Consider the following 27,929-nt stretch of genomic DNA (forward strand, 5'->3'; position numbering starts at 1 on the left):
ATGGATGATGTACAAATGCTCTCGAAGTCTTCTCCAGAGACTGATTCAGCAGAGGAGTTGCAAGGACCATTTCAAGCTTCTCGTAAGATGATGTCTGAAGACATCCTTTTTCAAGATATGAAGACTTGGAAGAAATTTCTTGGCCTGTAATATGAACAATCAGTTAGATTGTTCTTTATTAGAAGGACTAAGCTGCGGAATCATCCCTTTCACAAACCACGATCACGCGAAAAGAGGGGATTCCTGCAGAGCTTAGTTAGGTTCTTGTTGAAGTACTTTTCAGTAATTCAAGCTGCTGATATCAACAAATTGTAATAGATAGGATAATATAATGCATCTGGTTTTATGAATGAAATATTCCATTTTGTCATATAGCTATTTATCTACTGATTTTTACTTAATGCAAATAAATAAGTAAATAAACAAATAACAAAAAAAAAAAAAGCAGAAGAAAAGATGAGAAAAACTTAGTCTGGATAATTTAATGCTCGATGACTCTTCGTCTTCCTCAAATCTTATCTATAAAAGGAGATGACTTTTGCTTGTAGTAGCATTTGTATTCCAATGGATTGTGAAAGCAGCACTCATGTTCCTCATCCTTCATGGACACCTCAAATTTTGCCAGAATTAAAACAAGGTGCAGAAGACTTCATCTTTGCGGAGGTTATGTACATTTGGACTACTGCTCATGACTTCCAATCAATCAATACCGGAGAATTTTCTGCTTCTGCTAAACAGAGGTCACTTGCAAGAAGATTCAAGAGGCTTGCTCATGTTGATCACATATCCGAGCTGGTCAAAGATGATGTGCTGAACTATATGCTGCTGTCAAGAGAGTGGGAGTTGCTGGATATAACAGCTAATTCCAGCAACTTACGGAATATTAGAAGTCATGATTTGAACAACTGGTTTAGAATGTGGCAAGATGCTATAGAAAGAGGTTTGAATCAAGTTGTAAGACGTCGATTCTATTCTTAATAAAATATCAGTAGTTGCCACAAATTGTCTCCTTTTACTTATAAACGAATTGATATGAGTTGAATAACATGCAACTGAAAACATCAATTTACTCAAGTTAAATCAATTAAACCAAGAACATTTCGAAAATAAGAAAACTTATTCTCAGGGAGAGGCTTTGTAAAGATATATGCTGCTTGTTGATCAGTAGAAACATATTCCAGACGAATGTCCTTCTTCTGCACATGATCTCTAATGAAATGATGTCTGATATCAATGTGCTTTGTTCTGGAATGAAGTACTGGATTTTGCGTGATTTCTATAGCACTGGTATTGTCACAGAAGATGGGTGATTCAGAAGCTTGAACTCCGTAGTCTTTAAGTTGTTGTTGTATCCAAAGAATTTGAGAGCAGCAATTTCCAGAAGCAATGTACTCTGCTTCTGCAGTAGACGTAGCTATGGAAGTCTGCTTTTTACTAAACCAGGAGATCAGCCTATCACCAAGAAATTGACAAAAACCACTTGTGCTTTTTCTGTCTAATTTGCAACATGCATAATCAACATCTGAATATCCAATAAGATTGAAAGATAAATCATTGGGATACCATAAGCCGAGATTTTGAGTGCCCTTCAAATATTTCAGTATGCGCTTAGCAGCAATGTAATGTGACTGCTTAGAGTTAGATTGAAATATTGCACAAACATAGACAGCAAATATAATATCATGTCTACTGGCAGTAAGATATAATAGTGAACCAATAAGACCACGATACTGAGTTACCTCTACTGAAATTCCATTTTCATCCTTGTCAAGTTTAGTAGATGAGCTCATAGGGGAGTAGAAGCAGCAGAGCATGTTTCCATGCCAAACTTTTTCAGTAGTTCCTTAGTATACTTGGCTTGATTTAAGAAGATTCCAGTATCAAGTTGCTTGATCTGTAGTCCTAGGAAGAATGTTAATTCTCCCATCATGCTCATTTCAAATTGTTCCTGCATCAATTTGGAGAACTTTGCACACAATTTGGGGTTATTTGACCCAAAGATAATGTCATCAACATAAATCTGTACTAACAGAATGTGCTTATTCTTAACTAAAGTGAACAGAGTTTTATCTACTGTGTCGTTAGTAAAATCATGATTAACAAGAAATTGTGAAAGTGTGTCATACCAAGCTCGAGGCGCCTGTTTTAAATCATACAGGGCTTTGTGTAATTTAAATACATGATTTGGTAAGAAATGATCGATAAAACCTGGAAGTTATTCAACGTATACCTCTTCTTGCAGTAGACCATTTAGGAAGGCGCTTTTCACGTTCATTTGATATACTTTGATATTTTTGAAAGCAGCAAAGGCTAAAAATATTCTGATCGCTTCAAGCCTTGCTACTGGTTCATAGGTTTCATCATAGTCTATTCCTTCTTACTTTATTTCTGACCACAGTGCCTTCTTCATTTAGTTTGTTTCTAAATACCCACCGTATTCAAATGACAGCTTGATGAGATGGTCTGGGTACAAGAAACCAAATTTCATTTCTTTTAAATTGATTCAGTTCTTCTTGCATGGCTTCGATCCAACTGGGATCCAGAAGAGCTTCTTCAATTTTCTTTGGTTCATCCTTAGAGATAAAGGCAGCATGCATATATTCATTAATTATTTGCCTTTGGTTCTTAATGAAGCTGCAGGATTACCAATAACCAAAGATAGATGATGTGATTTCCTCTAGACAAAAAGATTTAATGAAATTTCTTCCTGGTTTGATAGAATGGAATCAGGCTCAGCTAAAGCAGTAGCAGGTTCTGGAATGTTCACTTCTGGTTTTGGTATATCCTGTGTCTAAGCAATTGGTTCTATCAGAGGAATGTCTGGTTCTGGATTTTGAGCATCTTTAACACTAGGTTCTGCATCATTTTCACTATCCAATTCCAGATGAATCCTTTCTAACCTGTTACTTAAATTTGACACGTTAGAAATTCCAGGAGCTATCTTCATCAAAGACAACATGAATAGATTCTTCAACATTAAGAGTTCTATTGTTGAAAATTCTAAAAGCTTTGCTTACTGCTGAATAACCAAGAAATAGTCCAGCATCTGATTTTGAATCAAATGCAGACAAATAACTTTTACCGTTATTGTGAAAAAATCATCTGCAACCAAATACATGAAAATAAGATACGTTAGGCTTACTCCCTTTCCATATTTCATATGGAGTCTGATTGTGCCTCTTGTTGACCATGGTTCTGTTTTTTGTATAGCATGCGGTGTTGATTGCTTCTGCCCAGAAGCGCTGAGAGATGTCTGCATCTGCTAGTATTGTTCTAGCGGCTTCTTTAAGAGTTCTGTTTCTCCTCTCAGCTAGTCCATTCTGTTGAGGCGTTCTAGCAGCTGAATATTCATGATGAATGCCCTGTTCATCCAAGTATAACTCAAGAATCTTTTTAGTAAACTCAGTTCCCCGATCACTTCTGATTTTAATGACAGAAATAGATTTTTCATTTTGAATCTTTTTCATAAGCTTGATCAGGAGACTACTGTTTTGATCATTTCCAACAAGACATATGACCCAAGCAAATCTGGAAAAGTCATCAACAACAATAAGTGTATATTTCATTCCCCCTAAGCTCATGATAGGGATTGGACCAAACAAGTCCATATGCAATAATTCCAAACACCTTGAAGTTGATTTACTACCTTTATTCTTGAAGCTAGATCTGACTTGCTTACCAAGTTGACATGCAGAACAAACATGATTCTTAATGAATTTTATATCAAGCAAACTACAATGGCCCGAAAATTCGTGTTTGAAAATTTGCGGAAAAATTAAAAATTTTCTTTTTAAAATAATTAAAATGCCTCATTCGCAAAATAAACTGATAAATCAAGTTTAATGTTTAAAAATAGCGGCGGAAGAAGTTATTGCTCACAAAATAACAAGTAAAGTAATCCAACAACTGATAAAAATGTTTGAGCATAAAAATGGCAAGTGCTGTAGATGAGGTCCTCGGGTTCCACTACTGCCGACCCAAGCTAGCTCACTGATCCCCGCCCTCGGCCCCGACATCATCAGTACCTACAACAATCAAGTCTAGTGAGCCTAAAGACTCAGCATGCATATATCGTAAATAACGAGTAAATAATATAGTAGAATTGCATGGAAGTAAAATATCATGTCATGAGACATAATTTGAAAATAACTTATCATGAGCAATTATAATACGTGCATAACTGAACTGAAAATGACAGTGAAAATGTTTGCTTCTTGGAGCCCTGTAATAAAATAGCATAAATTTTCTGTTGAGATTATGGTCTACGCAAGTGGCCCCTGCACTGAACTGAACTGAACTGACCGGTAACTGGCGATCGGGTGAAATAATGAACGTCTGATCAGACTAATACCATAGTATACTGGGTGGAACTGAGCTGAACTGACCGGTAACTAGCGACCGTATAATACAATGCTCCCATGATAGTGAAATGGCCACAAGCAATATCGCATAAATCTCAAAAATAAATATTTTATATTTTTATACACGTAATATAATTAAATGGCAAAATGAAATATCCTGTATTATTTTACCACATGGATTCGATCGTTCACAGGCTCGCTGCGACCTAAATTTATCATGAAAAATATGCAAATGGTTTTCTTGACCAAACTTTGTAATTGAATCCAAAAACGAGACAATTACGCCCAACGACCTCGTATTTAATCATGACTCCGTGCCAACTCGAACCAACACCAAACCCTCATTTAGTCATGATTAAAATACACTTAAAATGATGAAGTAATGCTCCAAAAATTATAAGGGCCGAAATTTTCGTGAATGGAGGCCAAAACATGAAACGCTCTTTCAAGAGTCAATTTGGCACATCGCACCGTAATTTCTCGTACGCCCTCAAAAATTATCCGAATCACAAACGGCCAAAAAAATGACCTTCACAACTCAATGAGGCACTGTCCAGTCCAAGTCCATAGGCTAAAAGCCAACCAAGAACTCAAACGAGCCACTGAACCAAAGCAGCAAGTTGCTGTCACAAAAATACAGCAGTTGTGATTTGGTTTCCATGCATCGTTTGCGAGGCTAATGGCCATTGGGGCTTGAACCACCGACCAGAACCTCTTATCAACATCCTAAGGAATGATTTGAACCATGTCTAAGGGCCCTAGGCCAGCCACAATTTTAATCACACCAGAAACCAAAGCATACGTCCCAACCGTGCACTAATTCTGAGCGTGGGATGTTGTCTTTGTTCTTGCTGTCATGGACCATTCCAGTGGCCATTTGGTTGACCATGGCATGATCTAGACATCCAAAGGTAGGGTGTGAACCATGGCTAAGGGCCATAGGCCAACCAAGATCCCCACCATTCCACAAAACCCGAAACACACTTGCTGTAAAATGAGAAGGGCCGAAAGAGGAAGGGGCTGTTCTTGTGTTTTGATTTAAAAACCGATGCAACCATGGACCAAGCCTCAAAATGGCGACTTGGTCACGTCTTAGATATGCTACGGAGGTGTTCTAACCATGGCTATAGGCCCCTAGGGCAGCCAAGATCAGACACTTCCCCTTGACAGCAACATGACAGAAAATCGAACACAATATGACACTCATGGGGAAATTGCTGTCATTTCTGGATTCTAGTGGGTATGGGGCTAGAACCAATGGACAATTGTGTTCCTAACATGTCCTAGTACATTTCTAAATGCAGCTTAGGGAGCCTGGACACGAGCCATCCACCTGAAACACCAAAAACAAGTGAACCGTGAGTAGCACAAGGAAGGGCCGAAAATCTGCATCTTGGATTTCGAAATGTTTTGTCATGTATTTCGGTTTTGGTTGAAAGATCATGATCATGTAGTGTTTAAAAATAATAATACGACTTGATTGAAGAGCAAAGAAGAACATATACATGCCTGGTTTCGTTTTGAAAAGAAAACGAACGAAACGCAACGACGCGGCGCGGAGGAGACGGAGCGTTTTCTTTCTTGCTTGCTACTCGATTTTTCCTCTTGTTATTAGCTATGAGGCTCACGATTTAAAACTCTGAAATGCTCTAAATTTCGGTGATGGGGGTGGGGAAATGGTTGTTAGGAGAGTGAGGGGAAGGGGTTGCAATATAAGAGGGATGGCAAGACCAAGTCTACCTCTTTTTGAAATTTGAATTTGTTTGATATTAAAATGCTTTGTTGGAGAGGGAAATGGATAGGGTGTGATCGATTCTACATGTCCTCACAAGGCTATGATAATGATCTTATATTAAATAAATGGTGATTAATAAATGAAAGGATTATCATGCCAAGAAATAATAAAGAAAGGGTCAAAGGTGAGTTGTCAAAGAATTGTTTACTCAACTAAGGGGTGGCCGAAAATTGAACAATTAAATGGAGGGGAAATATTGTTTAGTTAGTAAATTTTTAAACCTTAAGAGTCTTACCTATCCTTTAAATAATTTAAGAAATTAACACCTTAATTATGGAACCTAATTGAACTTATTTCCTACTTACCTCAAGTTACCTAAATAATTCCTTAAACCTCCTTTTAACTTAAATCAACTTATTAGCTAGCTAAAATAAACTATGTGAATGATTTCTTAATTCTTAAATTCTATCTCAAAACTCCAACTCCAGTCCGGCCTCATTGAATTAACTGAAAAGATAAAAATTTAAACTACTGCATAAAATAATTAACTTTAAAGAAAAGCATTTAAATACTCATGCAATAAAATCATTTTAATTTAAAATACTAGAATTATGCATGACTTATACGTAGTCTAATTTACGGGTTCTACAACTATCCTCCCCCCTAAAAGAAATTTCGTCCTCGAAATTAGAACTTGCCGAATAACTCGGGGTACCGACTCCTCATCTCTGACTCAGACTCCCACGTAGCTTCCTCCTCTGAATGATTGAGCCATTTGACTTTCACTCGCTTAACTAGCTTGTTCCGAAGCTTCTTCTCCTATCTGTCTAAGATCTGCACTGGTCTCTCCTCATAAGACAGGTTCGGAGTAAGCTGCAACGGCTCAAAGTTCAAGACATGCGAAGGATTCGCCATATACTTCCTCAGCATAGAGACGTGGAACACATTGTATACTCCGGCCAGATTCGGCGGAAGAGCCACACGATAAGCTAGCGTCCCAACTCTGTCGAGGATCTCAAATGGTCCAATGAATCTCGGACTGAGCTTCCCTTTCTCCCCGAATCGCATGACACCCTTCATAGGTGCTACCTTCACAAAGACATGGTCGCCCACGGCAAACTCTAGGTCTCTCCTCCTCTGATCTGCATAAATTTTCTGTCGACTCTGAGCAGTATTCATCCTATCATGGATCTTGACTACTACATCGGCAGCCTACTGAATAATCTCCGGACCCAACTCTGATCTCTCCCCTACTTCGTCCCAATGAACAGGAGATCTGCACTTGCGGCCATATAGTGCTTCATACGGTGCCATACCAATAGACGACTGGAAACTGTTGTTATAGGTGAACTCTACTAATGGCAAGTTCGACTCCCAACTCCCAGAGAAATCCATCACACAAGCACGGTGAAGATCCTCCAAGATTTGAATAACTCGCTCTGACTGCACATCTTTCTGCGGATGGAAAGTTGTGCTAAATAGCAACTTCGTACCCATAGTTGAATGCAAACTCTTTCAAAATGAGGAAGTGAATCTGGGATTTCTGTCAGATACGATAGAAACTGAAATACCATGAAGTCGGACTATCTCCCGGATATACAACTCTGCATACTGAATCATGGTGAAAGTCGTCTTAATAGGCAAGAAATGCGCTGATTTGGTAAGACGATCAACAATCACCCAGATAGCATTTGATCCTCTGACTGACTTCGGCAATCCGGTCAAAAAGTCCATGGTAACATTCTCCCACTTCCACTAGGGAATAAGAAGAGGCTTGAGCAAACCTGCTGGTCTCTGATGCTCCGCCTTCACTAACTGGCAAGTCAGACACTCGGATAAAAATCGTCTGATGTCTTTCTTCATCCCAGGCCACCAATACAATGACTGCAGATCTCGGTACATCTTCGTACTCCCTGGATGAATAGAGTACGGCGACATGTGGGCCTCTGATAGAATATCTGCTCGAATAGAACCACTGCTGGGAACCCACATCCTGTCTCGATATCTCACAATACCGTCGCTGATTGAATACAAGATACTGCCCTTGGCCTCATCTCTCTGCTTCCACTTTGCTAACTGCTCATCTGCTGACTGACCACTACGAATACGGTCAAGAAGAGAGGACTGAATAGTCAAGGTAGATAGACGGGGAACTCTACCTCGAGGATATGACTCTAGATCAAACCTCTGCATCTCAAGCTGAAGAAGTCTCTGAATCGTCAAATGAGCCATCACTGCGACTTTTCTGCTCAATGCATCCGCAACTACATTAGCTTTACCCGGGTGGTAGCTAATGTCACAGTCATAATCCTTCACAAGCTCCAACCAACGCCTCTGATGCATGTTCAGCTCCTTCTACGTAAATAAATACTTGAGGCTCTTGTGGTCGGTAAAGATCTGGCATTTCTCCCCATACAAATAGTGCCTCCAAATCTTCAAGGCAAAAACCACGGCGGCCAAATCTAGATCATGGGTAAGGTAGTTCTTCTCATGAGTTTTCAACTGTCTAGAAGCATATGCTATCACCTTCCCATGTTGCATCAATACTGCGCCCAAACCGAGCTTCGAAGCATCAGTATAAAAAACAAAATCTCCGGGCCCTGACAGCATGGCCAAAACTGGTGCTGAGATAAGAGCTTGCTTCAAAGTATCGAAGCTCTTCTGACACTCCTCGCTCCACACAAATTTAGCATTCTTCTTGGTCAATGATGTGAGTGGAACGGCAATAGAGGAGAATTCCTTAATGAACTTCCGATAATATCCTGCTAGTCCAAGAAAACTGCGGATCTCTGATGCATTCTGCGGCACAACCAAATCTCTGACTGCGGCAACTTTCGCTGGGTCTACCTCAATACCACTGCTAGAAACAATGTGGCCTAAGAACGCCACCTTCTCTAACCAAAATTCGCACTTACTGAACTTTGCGAATAACTTGTGCTTCTGCAAGGTCTGCAGCACTGTGGTCAGATGTCTGCTGTGATCCTCCTGATTCTTGGAGTAGACGAGAATGTCGTCTATGAATACTATCACGAACTGGTCAAGATACGGCTGAAATACGCGATTCATGATATCCATGAAGATCGCTGGCGCATTCGTCAGACCGAACGGCATCACAAGGAACTCATAGTGGCCATAACGAGTCCTGAAGACAGTCTTGGAAACATCAGCATCTCTCACCCTCATCTGGTGATAACCGGAACGCAGATCTATTTTGGAGAATACCGAAGCTCCCTGCAACTGGTCAAATAAGTCCTCGATCCTCGGAAGTGGGTATTTGTTTTTCACTGTAACCCTGTTCAACTCCCGGTAGTCAATACAAAGTCTCATAGAGCCATCCTTCTTCTTCACAAATAAGACTTGCGCGCCCTATGGTTAAAAACTCGGGCAAATGAACTCCTTATCCAGAAGTTCCTGAATCTACTTCTTAAGCTCTGCCATCTCTGTCGGAGCTAGTCGGTACGGTGCTTTGGAGATTGGGACCGTACCTGGCATAAGCTCAATAGAAAACTTCACATCTCTCTCGGGTGGCATACCAGAGACGTCCTCAGGAAAAACGTCTAAGAAGTCTCTAACAATCGGAACATCTGCGGCTGACTGACTGGGCGCCTTGAGGATAGATATAAAAGTTGCTAAAAATGCCCGACACCCTCTATGCATGAGCTTCCTAGCCTTGACATAAGGAATAATGCGCGGTAAGAGAAAGTACCTGTCCGGCTTGAATAAGAACTGCGTCATTCCAGGCGGTCGAACTAGAACAAATCTCCGCTGGAAGTCAATCAAAACTCTGTTCCGCAATAGCCAGTCCATCCCTAGGATGATGTCAAACTCTGGCATCAGCAACACGATCAGATCTGCATAAACGAGGTTTCCATGGAGCTCAAGATCTATGTCTCGGATCACATTGGTAGCTGCCATCTCCTCACCAGAAGGCAATACTACTGAATAGGCTACATCTAGCCCAAAGGTCTTGACCTTGAGGAAATTAGCAAAGACCTCCGAAATAAATGAGTGAGTGGCCCCTGAATCTATCAAGGTCTTCGTAGCGGAACCAGATATAAATATTCTCCCTGAAAGGTTGGAATAATAAGCGGAACCCAATAATCACAAGAACTAACTTATAGACATGCAAAGGTCAAAATTCTTCTAACTTAATTCCCGAAAATAATACTGAGTAGAGCATGCAATCCTATCGCAATTCTAAGTTCAAAATCTCAATCCCGATTCCCAAAACATTGAAATTCAAATATAAACTTAAAGCTGTAAGATATCTGTCATAAGCATGGTCTCCGGGTTTGTCTCTGTCGCATGCAGGGCAAAAACTCTGCCTTGGGTAGGCAGATTCCTCTGAGGGCACTGTAGAAGTAAGTGGTCTGGACTACCACACTTATAACACTTCCCTGAACCAAACATACATGCTCCAGGATGGCGGCGTGAGCACCTAGGGCAAACTGGGTGCTCAAAAGTCCTCGGGGCTGGGCGTCCCCGCTGTTGCTGCTGCTGCTGACCTCTGTTTCTAGGCCGCCCGTGAAAAGGCCTCTTGTTCTGTTGCTGATGCTGCTGAGGAGGAGGGCGGTGCGGTACCTGGACTGGGCGCTTGCCCTGGTGATCTCTCTCGATATCACGCTGATCCTGCTCTGCGGCTAGAGCTTTGGAGACAGCGACCTCATAAGTAGTAGGGTCAGACACCCTAACATCACGGCGCAAGATCGGCCGTAGACCCACCAAGAAATGCATCAACTTGGCTTTAGCATCATTCGCGATCAGGGGCACAAAATGACAACCCCTCTCAAACTTACAGATGAACTCCGTAACAGTCAGATCTCCCTGTTTCAGGCTCATGAACTCAGTGGTCAACCTGGTGCACACTTCCTCAGTAAAATATTTGGAGTAGAATACCTCCGTGAAACGCGCCCAACTCAGTGTAGCCAAGTTCAAGGCTACTGATGCTCCTTCCCACCATAAGCGGGCATCTCCTCCGAATAAATAAGTGGCACATCAAACTCTGTCTGCATCTCCAAGCTCCATGAACTCGAAAATAACCTCAAGGGACTTGATCCAGCCCTCGGCAATCATGGGGTCCGTCGTCCCTGAAAACTCCTTAGGACGCATCTTCATGAATCTCTCATAGACAGCCTCGGGCCCTGTCGGCCTAGCGCCACAGCATGGTTCCCCGCAAACTGTGCAAAGAACTGAGTCATCGCAGCTAGCATATGGGCATTCATGTCCGGTGGAGGTGGAGGTGGTAAATCTCTCTCCTGCCTCTGCTCCTCCCTGTCCTCTTGGTGAGGCTCATCATTTCTAGTGCGCTCGAGAATGCGTCTAGGGGGCATACTGTTCCATACATAACCCATACGTAACCAACATGCATAATTCCATAATTTATTTAAATTTTAATACTGAACAATAAAAATCTAGACGTAAAATAATTCAAGAAAACATGCTGTTAAATAATTCATGCTTTGAATAAAATGCGTAAATGTAAAACTTACAGACCGAAGAAGTGACTTCATGAGCTTCTCGTGGTCAGTAGTAGTACAACCCTTTACAGAACCATTGCTCTGATACCAGCTATAATGGCCCGAAAATTCGTGTTTGAAAATTTGCGGAAAAATTAAAAATTTTCTTTTTAAGATAATTAAAATGCCTCATTCGCAAAATAAACTGATAAATCAGGTTTAATGTTTAAAAATAGCTGCGGAAGAAGTTATTGCTCACAAAATAACAAGTAAAGTAATCCAACAATTGATAAAAATGTTTGAGCATAAAAATGGCAAGTGCTGTAGATGAGGTCCTCGGGTTCCACTACTGCCGACCCAAGCTAGCTCACTGATCCCCGCCCTCGGCCCCGACATCATCAGTACCTACAATAATCAAGTCTAGTGAGCCTAAAGACTCAGCATGCATATATCGTAAATAACGAGTAAATAATATAGTAAAATTGCATGGGAGTAAAATATCATGTCATGGGGCATAATGTGAAAATAACTTATCATGAGCAATTATAATACGTGCATAACTGAAATGAAAATCACAGGGAAAATGTTTGCTCCTTGGAGCCCTGTAATAAAATAGCATAAATTTTCTGTTGAGATTATGGTCTACGCAAGTGGCCCCTGCACTGAACTGAACTGAACTGACCGGTAACTGGCGACCGGGTAAAATAATGAACGTCTGATCAGACTAATGCCACAGTATACTGGGTGGAACTGAACTGAACTGACCGGTAACTGGCGACCGGATAATACAATGCTCCCATGATAGTGAAATGGCCACAAGCAATATCGCATAAATCTCAAAAATGAATATTTTATATTTTTATGCACGTAATATAATTAAATGCCATAATGAAATATCCTTTATTATTTTACCACATGGATTGGATCGTTCCCAAGCTCGCTGCAACCTAAATTTATCATGAAAAATATGCAAATGGTTTTCTTGACCAAACTTTGTAATTGAATCCAAAAACGAGACAATTACGCCCAACGACCTCGCATTTAATCATGACTCCGTGCCAACTCGAACCAACACCAAACCCTCATTTAGTCATGATTAAAATACACTTAAAATGATGAAGTAATGCTCCAAAAATGATAAGGGCCGAAATTTTCGTGAATGGAGGCCAAAACATGAAACGCTCTTTCGAGAGTCAATTTGGCACATCGCACCGTAATTTCTCGTACGCCCTCAAAAATGATCCGAATCACGAACGGCCAAAAATATGACCTTCACAACTCAATGAGGCACTGTCCAGTCCAAGTCCATAGGCTAAAAGCCAACCAAGAACTCAAACGAGCCACTGAACCGAAGCAGCAAGTTGCTGTCACAAAAATACAGCAGTTGTGCTTTGGTTTCCTTGCGTCGTTTGCGAGGCTAATGGCCATTGGGGCTTGAACCACCAACCAGAACCTCTTACCAAAATCCTAAGAAATGATTTGAACCATGTTTAAGGGCCCTAGGCCAGCCACTATTCGAATCACACCAGAAACCAAACCATACGTCCCAACCGAGCACTAATTCTGAGCGTGGGATGTTGTCTTTGTTCTTGCTGTCATGGACCATTCCAGTGGCCATTTGGTTGACCATAGCATGATCTAGACATCCAGAGGTAGGGTGTGAACCATGGCTAAGGGCCATAGGCCAACCAAGATCCCCACCATTCCACAAAACCCGAAACACACTTGCTGTAAAATGAGAAGGGCCGAAAGAGGAAGGGGCTGTTCTTGTGTTTTGATTTAAAAACCGATGCAACCATGGACCAAGCCTCAAAATGGCGACTTGGTCACATCTTAGATATGCTAGGGAGGTGTTCTAACCATGGCTATAGGCCCCTAGGGCAGCCAAGATCAGACACTTCCCCTTGACAGCAACATGACAGAAAATCGAACACAATATGACACTCATGGGGAAGTTGCTGTATTTTCGGGATTCCAGTGGGTATGGGGCTAGAACCAATGGACAAATGTGTTCCTAAAATGTCCTAGTACATGTCTAAATGCAGCTTAGGGAGCCTGGACACGAGCCATCCACCTGAAACACCAAAAACAAGTGAACCATGAGTAGCACAAGGAAGGGCCGAAAATCTGCATCTTGGATTTCGAAATGTTTTGTCATGTATTTCGGTTTTGGTTGAAAGATCATGATCATGTAGTGTTTAAAAATCATAATATGACTTGATTGAAGAGCAAAGAAGAACATATACATGCCTGGTTTCGTTTCGAAAATAAAACAAAAGAAACGCAACGACGCGGCGCGGAGGAGACGGATCGTTTTCTTTCTTGCTTGCTACTCGATTTTTCCTCTTGTTATTAGCTATGAGGCTCACGATTTAAAACTCTGAAATGCTCTCAATTTTGGTGATGGGGGAGGGGAAATGGTGGTTAGGAGAGTGAGGGAAAGGGGTTGCAATATAAGAGGGATGGCAAGACCAAGTCTACCTCTTTTTGAAATTTGAATTTGTTTGATATCAAAATGCTTTGTTGGAGAGGGAAATGGATAGGGTGTGACCGATTCTACATGTCCTCACAAGGCTAAGATAATGATCTTATATTAAATAAATGGTGGTTAATAAATGAAAGGATTATCATGCCAAGAAATAATAAAGAAAGGGTCAAAGGTGAGTTGTCAAAGAATTATTTACTCAACTAAGGGGTGGCCGAAAATTGAACAATTAAATGGAGGGGAAATATTGTTGTAACGCCCCGAAAATTTAATGGTCCACGCGAACCACATGCATATGATTTATTAAATTCCCTTGTAATTGATTAAATGTTTTAATTGCATTAATTAAATATGTTGTGCATATTTACATGTTTAAAAATATATTTTCTACATGGTTGCATTAAAATGTATTTTTAAAGGGTATTCGAGTTGCGATCGAGGAACGGAGACAGAGGGCTGAAAAATAGAAAATGTTTTTATTGGTTAATTGTTTTTAATTATTTAAAATAGGGTGATGCTTTTTCTTATTTTGAAAATAAGGGGTTTTGAGGTGATTTTATACGTCGGGACGTAAATTTTATCGGTGTTGGTTTTTCAACTAAAACTCGAACTTTTTGGTAACCCGGCTATTAAATTCACAAATTTATTTAAACAAAAACTTTGATAATATTTTATTAAATTCTAATTAAAACTAATGGGCCTTAATTGTTGACTTATTAGGCCTAAGCCTTATTTAGTGAATTAATTATTATTTAAAATGTATTTCTCCCAAACCCTTCACACAACCTCACGGCCACACAATTTTAAATTCTGAAAACTCTCTCCACCTTGACACACCACACACACGACACTTCACACAAAATTTTGAAGAGCAATTCGAAGGGTTCAAGGGACTTCAAGCCAAGGTTTCGATCCGTTCTTCGTCGTCAACGGTTTTTCGTGCGTTTAAAACGCAAAGGCACGCCATATTCTCCTTTTACTCATCATCACATCATAATATGTTTTATGCATGAAAAATATGGAAAAAAAGTGACACTTTTGTGTATTTTCGTTTTTGTATATCACATGAAATTTCAAGCAAGGTTTTTGATTCCCAATTCATGTTATTATGTGTTTAAGAGGGCTGCCATGACTAGGACACAATTAAGCATTGTTTTTCATGAATTTAGAGTCCTAGCACATCACCTAAACACCACACACGATCATGAAGCAACCGGAAAAGCAACTTGCTGTCACATGTGATCATGGGTTCGGTTCTATGGGATTGTTGGCTGGGCTTGGGTTCGGTTGGGACCAGAGCTTGGCTAGGGTCTGTGAGGGGTCAAGGGAAGAGTCCTAGCCACGCTAGGATGCGAGTCAAGAGGCTGGGAAGGAGTCCTAGCAAGCTAGGACTCCAACCCGTGAAGCCCATGAAAGCTGCGCAGGTACAGCAGCTGGTGCAGAGAAGGGATGGCTCGGCCTGGGGGCTCTGGGCTGGGATAGGTAAAGTCATTAGGGTCCTAAGAGGGTACACAAGGGTTAGGGTCAGGGGCTAGCTCGATTGGTTGGAATCCTAGCAAGTTCGAAGAGTCCTTTGTCAAGTGAAACTCTCGGCCATGGCATGCTACTGGTGTGTGGCTGCGGTTTTCAAGCTTGGGTTTGAGTGTGTTGGTTTTAAGGGTCCAGGAGGGTGCCTAGAGGGTCTGGTTCAGGGTTGGATCATGATGGTTCGAGCATGGCTCAGTGAAAATTCAAGTTGGCTCAAGGGTAGTCTAGGTGGGTTTGTTGGCTGTTTCTGCAGCTCATGTTTTGCTTTGTTTTTGGAGATTAAGGTCATGACCAATGGGTTCTAATGGTTCAGTAGGGTTCCTAGATGGGTTGGCTAGGTTTTGGTTCAAGGCGGCTCGGGCGTGGCTCGAGTGAATTGGGATATGGCTCGGTGTGTTCGAATAGGGGTCAAAAACGAGATGTTAAGAACTAAAAATGAATCCATGGGTCCACGGGTGTGGCTCATGACTTGGAATGATATAATAAATCATAAAAAGGTTATGTTAAAAATTTGGGACCAAAATAACGAGTTTTAGATTTATTCGGGATTTAATCGCCGCACTAAACTCTAATTAACGAGTTAATTGAAACGCCTAGTTTTATGCCTTATAAAATTATGAAAAATTAGGGTTAAGCTTAATAATTATTAGAAGTCTAAGTTTTCAATTTGATAATTTTATATTAATGTTTGGTTTAATTCGGGATTAAAACGCATTAATACGTTATATTTAAAGATTAATTTAAAAGTCGTCGAATTAAGCTAAATAAAAATATGAAAAAATTCATGTAAGCTTAAATAATTATTTGGGAAATGTTAGAGAAGAAATTTAGAAAATTTCAAAAACGGGAAATTTTATGTCCAGGGGTAAAACAGTCATTTTACACCTAGAAATTAGTAAACGTCATGGCAGTGCCCTATTTGCTGTTGAATATGCTAATATGATTATTTCACATGTTTAAGAATTTTTATACGTTGATATATGATTTTTAAAATGTTCATGGATGTTTATGATTTTTAATATGTTAAGTTATGATTTTTAAATGTCTATGATTTTTTTTATGATTTAAATTGGACATTTAAAAGATATGTTGCATGCTTGGTTTCAAAATAAAAATGATATTAAATGCATATTTTTATAAGTGATGGAAATACGACATGTTGAAGGATGTGAAGGGATTGTGACTACTGAATATGTTGGAAATATCGTGAGGGTTATGGTCCCAGTGGGAGCCCGACGATCGTGTTTCCTTGGATACGGATACGAATACGTGATACGAATACGAATATGTTAATACGTTGGCCAAGGCCCAGTTGACGGGTGAGAGTGTCGCTGGTGTCCCCGCCGCCCAGTACTGTGGTTACATGTAGATGGATCCATCGCCCAATACGTTTAAGAATACGAGTTACAATCACGATCTGAATTCAACAAACACGAACATGAATATGAATACGAATATGAATATGGATACGAATGTGGATATGCATACGAATATGAATATGAATATGTCTATGTTTTTATGAAACTGTTTTTATGCATCATGAAAATGTTTACGAAAATGTTTAAGTTTATGCATCTTCATGAAAACGATATTTTAAGTACAAATATTTTTCACCGTTATATGTTGACTGTATTACGTATTACTCGTTATAAAGATTATGGTGTGTTGAGTCTTTAGACTCATTAGGTGTGATGGATGCAGGTGGTATTGAGGGAGGACTTGATGAGTGATTTGACTGGATTGAAGGCGCACACAACCCGAGGACCAGCGCTTCTACTTTTTCCGCATTATGACTTTTGACTCATGCTTTACGATTAAAGATTTTTAAGTTTGTTTATTTATGCATTTGAGAGATTTTTGAGAGGTTTAGTATGGGCTATTCTTTTCAAATTATTGCTTTTTTAGGTTTGGTAAAATATTTGACGATTTTATGCTTCAAAATATTTTCCTTTGGATTTTTAAATGTTAGTTGGTTGATTTATTTTAAAATGATGTCAAAAATATTTTATGGTTCGGCCGAATACTACGTGAGGTTTTAAAAAAAAAATTCTAGTACTTTTAAAGCAATAAAAAGGGCAGGACGTTTCAATTGTTTAGTTAGTAAATTTTTAAGCCTTAAGAGCCTTACCTATCCTTTAAATAATTTAAGAAATTAACACCTTAATTATGGAACCTAATTGAACTTATTTCCTACTTACCTCAAGTTACCTAAATAATTTCTTAAACCTCCTTTTAACTTAAATCAACTTATTAGCTAGCTAAAATAAACTCTGGGAATGATTTATTCTTAAATTCTATCTCAAAACTCCAACTCCAGTCCGGCCTCATTGAATTAACTGAAAAGATAAAAATTTAAACTACTGCATAAAATAATTAATTTTAAAGAAAAGCATTTAAATACTCATGCAATAAAATCATTTTAATTTAAAATACTAGAATTATGCATGACTTATACGTAGTCTAATTTACGGGTTCTACACAAACCATCAACTATGTTCTGCTTCTTGAGATTATTGATTGACTTGAAATTCAGATGATTCAATCTCTTATGCCATAGCCAATGTTTATCACTAAGAGAGGCAACTAAACACATAGGAACATTAATATGATCTATATTCCATGAAACTTTGTATGTGTTGCCTTATCTTTTTCCAGTTAATACAGTAGACTCATCAGCATTTTTAACTATGCATGTGTGCTTCTGAAAATCCATAGAATAACAATTATCACACAGTTGACTGATGCTAATTAAATTGTAACAAAGATTTTCAACTAATAGTACATCATTGATAGTAATGTTATCATGGATAATCTTACCCTTACCCACGGTTTTACCTTTTGAGTTATCCCCAAATGTTATTTTTGTTCCAGTACAAATCATTATTTCTGATAGTAGATTTTTCTGTCCAGTCATGTTTCTGGAACATCCACTGTCCATATACCATGTGGATCTGCTGATTTTGGCTTTCCTCTCCTATTCCTGAAAACACAAATTTTAGTATCTGGTACCCAATCTATTTGGGTCCAATCCTTATCAGTCTTTTAGGAACCCACATTTGTGCAATTCTAGGTAACCTTGTACTTCGGGTATCCAAAGAGGTGTGTGCAACAGAAGGTCTGCTATTTCTAACAGAATGCATCTTAGAATGTTGTTCTTCCCTTCTGTTTTTGTTGTATGGTCTGTATCTCTTCTGAAGAGGTCTAGAATTATAGTGCTGGTAGTTTTTAACCTTCATAGGGGGTTGACCTCCTGAGTTGAATCCTCTGCTGGATCCAGGACTCTGGTGAACTCTTCCTTTAGGTTCAACATAACCCAGACCATAATGCTTCCTTCTGTTCGTCTGATCTACAATCTTTTCAACTCGAACAGTTAGTGCTTTAGGTTCATATACCACACTGGATTTGACAAAGTGAATGAATTTTCCTTTGCCTTTATCCAGCTCTGGCTTAGTACTTGTTTCAGAAGTGCTTTCAATATTGTTGAATCCAAGACCACTCCTGTCACCGGATTGCTTCTGCAATTCTTGCATCTTCTCTAAGGAAACAGAAGACATGTTCCATGCGTTTACCAAAACAGATAGCTTCTGGTTTTCAGACCTCATTGTTTGGTAATCTGCATTCACTCTTTCATTCTCAGTTCTAAACTTACTCATATCAACTTTTAAATCATTGTAGTTGTTCTCTTACAAGCAAGTGAACTTACTAATTTGATCTTTTAAATCTTGATTTTCGATCTTAACTTCCTCGAATGATTGAGAAAGTCTTGAGTACTATTCCACCATGTCATGCAGTGCTTTAATTAAATCAGTTCGTGTAAATTCGTCAGAGTCAAAGTCAAGTACCTCTCCAGATGTCGAGGTTGGTTCAATATCTGTCATGAGACATTTGATCTCTTCTGCATCACTTTCGTTGGAATGACTTTCTGAGTCAGAAGACTCAGAGCTAGAGTCCGCCTATTTAGATTTGCTTTTCTCAGCAATCATTGCTTTGTGGTGCTTTGTGGTCTCTTCTGAATTTCTTGTCATTCCTCGTGTATTTCTTTTTCTTCTGGTCATCCTTCTTGGGCTTCGTACAATCAGCAATAAAGTGACCGATCTTTCCACAATTAAAGCACTCCATGTCACCAGGTGGTGAATCCTTCTTGAAGTTCCGGTTAGGGCTTTGGTAGGCTCGATGATTCTTCTTCATGAATCTGGAGAATTTCTTCACAAAGAGAGACATAGCATCATTGCTGATTTTTTCAGCAGTCTTTTCAGAAGTGCTCTCAATGATGGTAACCGGTAATGCTTGCGGAACAGCTACAGCAGTAGCATCAGCAGTAGTAGTAGTAGTAGTAGCAGCAAGAGCCTTTGTAGGTAGATTTTTTGATGGCTCTTCTCCGCTTCTCACTTCCAGTTTGAACTCATAGGCTTTTAAGTCAGCGAACAAATCATGTAGCTCCAACTTGTTTAGATCTTTAGAGACTCTCATAGCCATTGTTTTAACGTCCAATTCCATGGGTTAGCTCGCATCACCTTGGGTGATATTTCTCTGTTGTCATACTCTTTCCCAAGAGCTGCTAGTTCATTAACCAGGCTGCTGAACCGTTCATCAAACTCATTCAGAGTTTGTCCAGCTTTCATCTTAAGATTCTCAAATTTCTGCATTGATACAGACAGTTTATTCTCCTTCGTCTGCTCATTTTCTTCACATATTTGGATGAGTTTTTCCCAAATATCTTTAGCAGTAGAACACATTTTGATTTTGCTGAAGGTAATTTTGTCGAGAGTTTTGTACAGAATATCCTTCGCAACATTATCAAGATTGGCTTTCTTTTTATCTTTGCCAGTCCATTCACTTCTGTGTTTCTCCACCATCTGAGGTGCTCCCTCAGTAACAGCAACAACAGTGTTAGATTTTAAGATCTTCAAAGGACCATCTGTGATGACAAACCACATGTCATCGTCTTGAGCTGCAAGATGAGCCTGAATCCGGATCTTCCAGTCATCAAACTCATCTTTTGAGAACATAGGAACCTTGCTGAATTGTGCCATATCTGTTATAAATATAAAACAAGAAAAATCTGCTCTGATACCACTTGTTGGGGATCGAAATAGAGTTTAAAGGGAGGTGAATAAACTCTTTCCTTTGACGATCGTTTTTGCAAAGGGTGCTAGAATCCTGTTAGAAATTATAGATATTCTTGTTTGAGAGTAAATCCAGCAGATCACAATAAATACTACGGAAACGATCCAATGGAGTATGGTGAAACACCATAAAACAGTAGGCAGTAGACAATGGTTGTTTATGAAAGTTCGAAGATAAAATCTTCTACATCTCCCCTTCTTCTGTTTCCAGAAGGTATCACTAAAAGACTTTGGTTTTTACAGTACAACACTTGTACACACCCACTTCAGCAGGAATTATCCTTCGCCTACTGAAACTCTTAGTTTCTCAACACGATAATACGAATACAGCAACGTTCTGGAAAAGACTCTTTTCCAGATTACAAACTCTTCTCAAAAATATAATAACTTGAATATGATTGTAGAGAGAGTAAAAAACAGTTAGCACAATATGATCTCAAAAGATCAGATAATTAAAGTGAAACGTGTGCTGCTTTTCTGTATATTGAGCTTGAAGATGATAAGTAGTTCTGAATGCTCAAATCGACGTTCGTATATGAAAGAATGTAAATGTTGTTTCGGTATCAGTAACGTATAAACGTCGTTGATCTTGTGTATTTATAGAAGTCTTGAATCCAACGTCTATAAACAAAACGGCTTCTTTGACTTCTGATAAAATCAGTTTTATTACCTAAAAAGGTTCCTGAAAAAAGCTTCAAAACAATCAACAAAGGCCCTCGAACTACTTGCTTGAAAATTTGCGGAAAATTAAAAAAATTTTTTTTTTTAGAACTTAATGGCCTCGCTCATAAAATCACTGGTGAAACAAGTTCAATATTTCAAAATAATTGCAGCGGAAGAAAATAAATTTTTCCAAAAATCACAATTTAAAAATATCCATCAACTAATAAAAATTGTTTGCGGAAAAACATAACAACTGCTGCACTGAGGTCCTCGGGTGCCACTACTGCCGACCCAAGCTGGCTCACTGGTCCCCGCCCTCGGCCCTGGCCTCATCAGTACCTACAACAATCAAGTCTAGTGAGCCTAAAGACTCAACATGCATAAATCGCAGGTAACGAGTAAAAATCTGAATTTAAAATATGCATGGGATAAAATATCCTGTCCTGAGGCATACTGAAGATAATCTGTACTGAGCAATTATAATACGTGCATAACTGAACTGGAAATCACTGTAAAAATATTTGCTCCTTGGAGCCTGTACTGAAATATCTGGTAAAATTTTCTGTTGAGATTATGTTTTACGCCTGTGGCCACTGCACTAAGCTGAACTGATCGGTAACTGGCTACCGAGGAGGCTGAAACTGAACTGAGCTGGCCGGTCACTGGCGACCGGGTGATACCATGCTGAACTGATCGGTCACTGGCGACCGTATAAAATAACACTCCCACATAGTGAATGAACCACAAGCCATATCGCATAAATCTCAAAAATAATCATTTTCTATTTAATGCACGTAAAATAATTAACTGGCATAATGAAAATTCCTGTAATTTTACCAACTGGATTGGATTGGATCGTTCCCAGGCTCGCTGCAACCTAACTATGGCATGAAAATTATGCAATAGCTTAAACTTGATCAACTATGCAATTTACGTTCAAAAGGTGTGACTATGACGCCTAATGACTTCGCATTTAATCATGACTCCGAGCCAACCTGAACCGACACTGAACCGACGTATAGTCATGATTAAAATACGCTGAAAAATCATAAAATAACGTTCCTAAAATGATAGGGTCGAAATCTAGGTGGAATGGAGGCCAAAACACGAAACGCTCTTTCGAGAGTCAATTTGGCACATTGCACCGTAAATTCTCGTACGACCTCAAAAATGATCCAAATGACGAACGGTCAAAAACATGACCTTCCTAACTCAATGAGGCACTGTCCAGTCCAAGGCCATGGGCTAAAAGTCAACCAAGAACTCGAACGAGCCTCTGAACCGACACAGCAACTTGCTGTAATTTCCAGCAGCTGCGACCTAGCTTGCATCGCGTCGTTTGCGAGACTTTTGGCCATTGGGGCTTGAACCACCGACCAAAGCCTCTCCACAACGTCCCAAGGAATGATTTGAACCATGGCTAAGGGCCCTAGGCCAGCCACAATTCGCCTCATTCCAGCAACCACCCGAAAGTTCTCACCGAGGGCCCTCATGCGTGCGTGTGTAGTGTTTATGCTATGATCGATGTCTTGCGTCGTTCCAGTGGCCATTTGATTGACCATGGCACGATCTAGACATCTAGGAGCATGATATGGACCGTGGCTAAGGGCCATAGGCCAACCAAGATCCACACCAAGCTAACCAACTCGAAGTACATGTGCTGTCAAAACCAAAGGGGCCGAGAGGGGAGGGGGCTGTTTTCACGTTTTGATTAAAAACCGAGGGGCCATGGACCAAGCCACCAAAAGGGCAACTTAGTCACGTCTTAGACATGCTAGGGAAGTGATCCAACCATGGCTAAAGGCCCTTGGGGCAGCCAAGATCAGATCCTTCCTCCTTGACATCCAAACTGAATTTTCGAATCACATTTCTGCACTTATGGGGAACTTGCTGTCATTTCGGTTTTCCAGCAAGTATGGGGCTGGTTTGAATGGACCAACATGGTCCTAATGCATCCTACTACATGTATAAAAGCCGCCTTGGGAGCCTGGAGTCGATCCAATACCTGAAACTCACAAAACTAAAGAAACCGTGAAGCTTGCCAAGGAAATCGAAAATTCTGCATGTGTGGTTTCAAAATGTTTTGACATGGATCTCGATTTTTACTTGAATAAACATGATCATGTACTGAAAAATAAATGATAATATGACTTGATTGAGGTTTGAAAGAAATCTAGACATGCCTGGTTTCGTTTCGAAAGAAAACGAACGAAACAACGACGACGCGGCACGGAGGAGGTGGAGCGCTTCTCTTTTCTACCTTACCTTGCTCTCGATTTTTCTCTCTTCTTTTTGGCTAGGTACCTCACGATTTTTCTACTGAAAATGATTGTGAATTCACTCTGAATTTTAGAAAAGGAGAGGGGGGGAAAAATGGTTATGAGGGGTGAGGAGAAGGGTGCACAATATAAGGAAGAATCAAGACCAAGTCCACTCCCCTTTGAATTTTTAAATTTTGAATTGATATCAAATGAGTTGGTGGATGCTTCTAGGAGGTAGTGGCCGAAATTTTGCTTATTTTCTAGTCTAGGATATGTCCATTTATTAATTAAATTGTGCTCCCAAAAATCCTAGAATTATCCTACTAATTACATGCAAAGAATTGGTCAAAGTTGATGAGTTGGAAAATGAATCTTCTAGCACTAAGGGTGGCCGAAAAATGCATGATAAAATAAAGGGAAATGTTGATTATCTAGTCAACTAATAATCCTTGAAAGCCTTACTAATCCTTTAAATAATTTTAGTGAGCTAACCCCTTAATTAAATAACTTAAATTAGTTCATTTCTTAATCACCTCAAATAATTAAATTAAATCCTCAAACCTCCCTTTCTAACTTAAATGAACTTGGTTGCTGGCTAAATTAACTTCTGGAAATATTTCGCGAATCTTAAATTCTATATCAAAACTCCAACTCCGGTCCGGCCTCACTGAAATAACTGAAATGCTAAAGATCAAACTACTGAACTGAAATAATAAAATAATTAACTTCAAATAAATGCATTTAAAATAATCATGCAATGAAGTCAATTAAATTTAAAAAAAATCTAGAATTATGCATGGCTTATACGTCTACTGATTTACGGGTTCTACACAATCAGTGTTGTTTCATACCACATTTGGTAAAACGTATTAAATGACTTTGTTCAGCATTAATGATGCATTTAATACTTTGTACTTGGTAAAGTAACGGTAACAATTAATATAAGATCGTTAGGTTCTAATTCAGTAGAAGTCAAGTTCTGCTTCTGTTTTTCTAAATTGATATGTACTCGAAGAGTACTACTTTGTTAAGGCGATACGAGAACTCCTCTTTTTATACTATCTTCTGGTTTTACTAACACGATATATTGGTTTTGACTATCATCACCACAATTAAATTAAATCTATCAGTTGCGAAACTGTTGTTGTTGTTATTAAATGACAACGGTTTAAAACCGTTACGAAACTGTTGTGGTTGGTATTAAAGGACAACGGTTTAAAACTCTTGCAAAACTGTTGTCGTTGGCCTATGACAACGAATTTTATCTGTTGTCGTTTAGCGTTTTTTTTGTAGTGTATGTGTTATTGTGAAACCTTTTGTCGTTATTGCAGGAGTGTATTGAATAATGTGTCTTTAGGTAATGATCTAGATAATGATGAATACATTAATTACGTGGAAGAGATTGTCGAAGAAGAAGACTATTTGATACATCAATTGGTAGAACTTCGAGATGTAATTATTTATTATTGTAAGTTTTAATTAATGATATTAGGTATTTAGTATCTTAAATAAAAGTTTGTATTCAAATTTTAAATTAAACATGGACACACTTAGAAATAAAACTATATTTTTGAGTACTCAACTATCTTTATTAATTACTACATGCGATTTGAGGTAGGAAATCCGGGCCTTACATTTGTCATATGATATGTATATTGAGGAAATTTTTGGAATGATACAGAACTGCGACTAGCTCGAGAGATATCGTAGGCAGGTAAAACGTAGTATGTCTTTAGTTCCTAATTATGAGCTTACTAGTATACCGTACTAGACTAGCGGAGGAGTGGTCGCTACGACAATGTACACGAGCTTTGCCTGTTGCTCAACCTGTTATTTCGCTGCATTTACTGATTGTGAATTTTCTGATAATCAAATTATTATATGCATTTTTTCGTTAATGTTTTGAAGTTTAAATGTCATCCTAGGTACTTTTTATATGTATATCAGTATTATCGATAAAAATATTCTTGATAAAATTATTTAAAAATCGGAAAGTAGTTGATTGTTTCTAAAATTATATTTGGAAACAATTTTAATTTTTGAAAGGTAAAAATATGTTAATTGTAGTATCTCGACTATCATAAATAATATGATACCCTATTTTATTATTATATAAAATAATAATGTTTTATATCTTTGAAATACAATTTTGGTCTAGCGTCGTCGTAAATTTTCAAATCTCATTTTTTGCTGGAGAGCTAAAGTTACCTGGAAAAGTCGATCGGCCCCACATTTTTAAATATAGTTTTTTTTTTAGGGATTTGGGCGTTACACCATTATTACTATTACTGTAATTTTTAGGTCGCAAACATTTTTGTGTAAAAAATTATAAAACATATCTATATTATTTTTTATACGATTTTTTGTTTTTTACAATTATCAGTCCGTACATTGTGTGCTTTTACAGTTGTAATAATTTTTAAAACATGATAATAATTTTTTTTCTAATTACGATTTTTTTTCATATTTTTTGTTTGGGGTGAATATAGTCATTTAAAAATATAGATAAACATAAATAATTTTTTATATTTTTGAAAGTGGATAAGATATGTTAATTATAGAAAATAAATTTTTATGATATTTTTTAAAAGTAAAAATTGAGTACTTTTGTAATTTGATTTGGATATTTTTGGTCCTAAACGGTGCCGCATTAATTATTCTTCCCTCTACTATTTTTAGTTTTTATTCTCAAAATTATATTAAATAAACCAACCACTAAAGCTTTAGTTTTTATCACATTAAATAATTAAATTAAAATATTATATTCATTCTTGAATCATGTTTATTTGATAAAAGACTAGTACGATTGTGCCTACACACAAAACTAATCAGCTTCTCTACTAATTAAAATAAATTGCAAGCGCCATTCTTCTAAACTTAATTTTTATCTAAAAAAAAATTTGTTGACTCGCGTTAATTTTTGGGTGTGAAAAATATTATTCTATAGTTTTCCGTGTGTGTGTAAGATTAATATTATGAGAAGGTCTTTTGTGAGACGTTCTCACAAATCTTTATCTGTGAGATAGGTCAACCCTACCGATATTCACAATAAAAAGTAATACTCTTAGCATAAAAAGTAATATTTTTTCATGGATATCCCAAATAAAAAATCTGTCTCACAAAATACGATCCATGAGACCGTCTCACACAAATTTTTGCTTATATTATTTATTATGGCGTGTTTTTATTAATTTCTTCTCATATATAATTTGATTTTTAATGCAATACGGTTTTATTTTATTTGATTTAATAAGTCAATTATCATTAATCATGAATTCATATTTTCATACGTCAACTGATATATATTCATGCAAACTAGTCTCCTATGTCCAATGGGAGTCCCGAAGTTATCGGTTCTACAGTTGTACTTGGATTATAACTCTCTTTCGATTCTCTATAAGATCAAATCCCAAATGCAGCTGCCGTAACTGGATACATCGTTTTGGCAGCTTTATCAGTCGGATTAATACCTGTGATATTTCATCAGCTAAAATGGTACCACGTACTTGTAGCGTACGCTGTTGCACCCATTCTAGCCTTCTGCAACGCCTAGGGTTGTGGCCTAACAGACTGGTCTTTGGCGTCGAACTATGGAAAACTTGCGATCCTCATTTTCAGCTCGTGGGTCGGCCTAGAACATGGTGGGATCATTTCTGGGCTCGCCTCTTGCGGTGTGATGATGAGCATTGTGTCCACAGCCTCCGATCTGATGCAAGATTTCAAGACTGGATACTTAACTCTATCATCCCCTCGCTCTATGTTTTTTGGCCAAGTCTATGGCACGTCCCTGGGCTGCATCATGTCGCCTCTCGTGTTCTGGTTCTTCTACAAAGCTTACAACGTGGGGGATCAAAATGGTTCGTATCCTGCTCCATTCGCCATGATGTATCGTGCTATATCTATTTTAGGAGTCGAAGGTTTCTCCTCACTGCCTAAGCACTGCTTGACCCTGATGATTGTGTTCTTTGTCTTGGCTGTGATGATAAATGTGCTGATTGAAATCCTGAAGAAATGTGACATCAAGATTTACAAGTTCATACCGAGCCCGATGTGCATGGCAATACCGTTCTATCTTGGGGCGTATTTCGCCATAGATATGTGTGTTGGAAGCTTGATTCTGTTCTTATGGGAGAGGCAGAATAAGAAGGGTGCGAAGGAATATGGACCTGCGGTTGCCTCGGGATTGATCTGTGGGGATTCTTTGTGGGGAATACCTGGGGCTATATTGGCTCTATCTGGGGTTAACTCACCTATGTGCATGAAGTTTTTGTCTTCCTCAGTTAACACCAAGGTGGACGGTTTCCTTGGTGGTTGA

General features: G+C 38.7%; 1 pseudogene; it reads left to right on the forward strand.

Moving 5' to 3' along the window:
- On the forward strand, positions 1 to 27,929 carry LOC142523830 (putative metal-nicotianamine transporter YSL14; annotated as a pseudogene).

Source organism: Primulina tabacum, chromosome 14 (assembly GCF_025594145.1).
Source record: "Primulina tabacum isolate GXHZ01 chromosome 14, ASM2559414v2, whole genome shotgun sequence".
Lineage (NCBI taxonomy): Eukaryota > Viridiplantae > Streptophyta > Magnoliopsida > Lamiales > Gesneriaceae > Primulina > Primulina tabacum.